The sequence below is a fragment of the Orycteropus afer genome, unplaced genomic scaffold (genome assembly GCF_000298275.1).
Source record: "Orycteropus afer afer isolate SDZICR_OR568_19922 unplaced genomic scaffold, OryAfe1.0 scaffold01171, whole genome shotgun sequence".
NCBI classification, from domain to species: Eukaryota; Metazoa; Chordata; class Mammalia; order Tubulidentata; family Orycteropodidae; genus Orycteropus; species Orycteropus afer.
The window spans coordinates 121,870-125,996 of NW_006922758.1; positions in this window are offsets into that span (position 1 = coordinate 121,870).

Consider the following 4,127-nt stretch of genomic DNA (forward strand, 5'->3'; position numbering starts at 1 on the left):
CCAAAATCTTTCCAAGTGTTTCCATCCCAGTAATCTTTAGATAATCTGGATAGAGATAAGTTGATTGACCTAATGAAAATACATAATTAGAAATATTTTTATTTAGTTAGTTAGTTATTTTTATTATGATCTGGGTGAAGATTTACAGAGCAAATTGTTTTTTTGTTCAACAATCTATACACATTCTGTTTTGTGACATTTACTGCAATCCCCACATTGTAGCAGCATTCTTCCTACTTCCTCCTTGTGTCCACCCCTTCCTTTCCATCCCTTCCCACCCTCTTAGCTCTATCCTTGAGCAAATGCTTCCTTCTTGCTCTCATATACTGGTTTGTTGTAATGAGCGCATGCCTTCTTGATATTACTGTTTACCTTATAGCCGATTATTTGACTGACAGTTGGCTCACAGAGCTTAATTTTAATTCCTAGCTTGAAGGGTATATGAGGGCAATAGTCTTGGGGATTCCACAAGTCTTATCAGACCAAGTAAGCTTGGTCTTTTTTCTGACTTTGGATTTAGTTCCATATTCTCCTCTACTCTATCTGGAACCTTTTATTGTGATCCCTTTCAGATTGGTCAGTAGTAGTGCCCAAGCACAATCTAGTTCTTCTGGTCTCAGGGTTATGGAGGCTGTGGTTTACAAAGACTATTAGTCTTTTGGACTAATTGTTTCCTTGCATCTTTGATTTTCTTCACTCATCTTTGCTCCAGATAGGGATAGACCAATAGTTGCACCATAGATGGCCTCTCACAAGCTTTTAAGACCTTAGTTGCTAGTAAGAACATCAGATGACTTATAGCACTGGGAAAGTCAGCTGCAAGGGACCTCTTTCAAGTGCTGAGGAACAAAGATGTCTCCTTGAGGACTAAGGTGCGCTTGACACAAGCCATGATATTTTAAATCACCTCATATGTGTGTGAGAGCTGGACAATGAATAAAGAAGACTGAAGAAGAATTGATGCTTTTGAGATGTGGTGCTGGCAAAGAATGCTGAAAGCACCATGGAGTGCTAAAAGAACTAACAATCTGTCCTGGAAGAAGTGCAGCCAGAATGCTTGTTGGAAGCGGGAATGGCCAGACTTGGTTTCATCTACTTTGGACATGTTGTCAGAAGGGAGCATTCCCTGGAGAAGGATGTCATGCTTGGTAAGGTGGAGGGTCCATGAAGGAAGGGAAGGTCTTCAATGAGATGGATTGACACAGTGGCTTCAGTGATAGGGAAATGTATAGCAAGGATTTCAGAGCTGGCATGGGACCAGGTGATGTTTCATTCTGCTGTGCATAGGGTCGCTATGAGTCGGAGACGACTCCACGGCATCTGACAACAACAACAACAAGTTGCTAGTCACCAAAGTTGGATGGAGCATATTGTCTTTATGGACTGTTATGACAATTGATCTTAGTGTCTTTCTCCCAAGACTATGGTCCTGAGCCTTCATACTCAGTGACTCACTCACTCAAGGTGTTTGGTTGTGACTATGTAATATTACTCACTTTTGTAGCCTTTACATCTTGTATTCCTCCCTGTGTCTATCCCTGTCTTATCATTTTGTGCTGACATCCCCCATTATTGTATATTACCTTTTCATTTACCCAAGTTAATATATATCTGTCCTCTAGTGATTTCCTCTCTCTTCCCCTCCTACCCTTGGTATCACTACAGAAGTAGATTTCCCAATCTTCCTTCCAAGGAGTGACTGGTGGGTTTGAACCACTAGCCTTCTAGTTAGCAGTCAAATGCCCTAGGCATTACACCACCAGAGCTCCTCCTTTAATCGATGTAGTACCCCTTTATTCTATTTGAATAACTACCTCTTGGTCTATGTAAAGGTTCTTCATGAGAATAATCAGGTGTTCTGGAATTTCCATTCTTCAGTGTTATCCATAATTTGTTATGATCAACACAGTTGAATGCCTTTGCATAGTCAATACAACACAAATAAACATCTTTCTGGTATTCTTGGCATTCAGCCAAGACCCATCTGACATTAGCAATGATATCCCTTATTTCACCACCTCTTCTGAATCCAGCTTAAATTTCTTCCAGTTCCCTGTCAATGTACTGCTACAAACATTTTTAAATTATTATCAGCAAAATCTTACTTGCATGTGATATTAATAGTACAGTTCAATAATATCCACATTCTGTTGGATCATCTTTCTTTGGAATGGGCCAAATATGGATCTCTTCCAGTCAGTTGGCCAGATAACTGTCTTCAAATCTTCAATTTTTGGGGGGCATGGATGAGTAAATGCCTTCAGTGTTGCATCCATTTGTTGAAACTTCTCAGTGGGTATTCTGTCAATTCCTGGAGTCTTTTTTTTTTTTTTTTTTTTGCCAGTTGTTTTTAGTGAGGCTTGGATTTCTCCCTTCAACACCATTGTTTCTTGATCAAATGCTCTCTCCTGAAATGACTGAACATCAATCAATTCTTTTTGGCACAGTGACTCTGAGTTTTCCTTCCATCTTCTTTTGATGCTTCTTGCAACAATCAATATCATGCCATTAGAAATATTCAATATTGCAACTTGAGGCTTGAAATTTTTCTTCAGTTCTTTCATCTTGAGAAATGCTGAGTGTGGTCTTCCCCTTTGATTTTCCATTTCCAGGTCTTTGCACATTGCATTATAATACTTTATTTTGTCCACTTGAGCTGCCTTTTGAAATTTTCTGTTCAGAATTTTTTCTTCATAATTCCTTCCATTTTTCTTTAGCTTTTCACTTTTCAAGAGCAAATTTTAGAGTCTCTTCTGACATCCACTTTGGTCTTTTCTTCCTTTCCTGTCTTTTTAATGACCTTTTTCTTTCTTTGTGTATGATGTTCTTGATATCACCTCACAACTCATTACTGGTACTCAGTACATCAAATCTATTCTTCAGATGGTCTCTAAATTCACGTGGAATATACTGAAGATCATATTTTGGTTCTTGTGGCCTTGTTTTAATTTTCTTTCACAAGAGCAATTAATGATCTGATTCACAGTTGGCCCCAGGCCTTGTTCTGACTGATGATATTGAGCTTCTCTGTCATCTCTTTCCAAAGATGTAGTTGGTTTGATTTCTGTTTATTCCATCTGGCAAAGTCCACATGTATAATCACCATTTACATTTTTAAAAATGATCATTTATTTATTTATTTATTTTGATTTGGGTGAGAGTTTACAGAGCAAATTCACTTTCCATACAGCAGTTCACTTACACTTTGCCTCATGACTTTGACTAAAATTTACTCCAATGCTACAGCTCCCTTCCCACTTCCTTCTGATAGTTACCTGTTACCTGTGTCCATCCCTCCATGCACTCCTGGCCCCTGAGCTGTCTCCCTCTGCATAAACAGCCCTTCTTTCTCCCATGATTGTTCTCTCCAAGGAGTGTATCTACCTCAGGTAAATGTTCAACTCATATGCTTGTCTTTTGTTTGGCTGGAAGCCACAGGGGTGGGTTCAATTCCAGACCTAAAGGGAAGCTAGGGGCCTGGTGTCAGTGGTTCCACCAGGCTCTATCAGACCAGAAAACATGCCCCCCTCCCCTTTTTATTCCAAATGATTTTTAGTTTTGTTCCACATTGTTCTCTCTATATATCCAGGATCCCCTACATAGACTTCCCCTCCTAGTGGTTGACAGTGGTAGCCAGGCACCATCTAGTTCTTCTGGTTTTGTAGTTGTATAGATTGCAGATTGCATGGTGTACCAGTCACTAGGACTAATTGTTTCCATGTATCTTTGTTTTTCTTCATTACCATTTACATTTTTGAAAAAAAAGTATTTGCAATAAATAGGCTATTAGTATTGCAAAATTCTATCATGCGATTTCTGGCATAATTTCTGTCACCACGGCCATATTTTCCAATCAGTGATGCTTCTTCCTTGTTTCCAATTTCCACATCCCAATCACCAATAGTACATCTTGGTTGCATGGTTTGGTTAATTTTAGACAGCAGAAAGTAAAAATCTTTAATTTCTTAATCTTTGGCTTTAGGGGTTGGTGCATAAATTTAAATAATAGTCATATTAACTGGTCTTCCTTGTAGGTCTGTGGGTATTATTCTATCATTTCCAGACAGTATTGTAGTTCAAGACAGATCTTGAAATAATCTTTTTGACAATAAATATGATGTCATTCC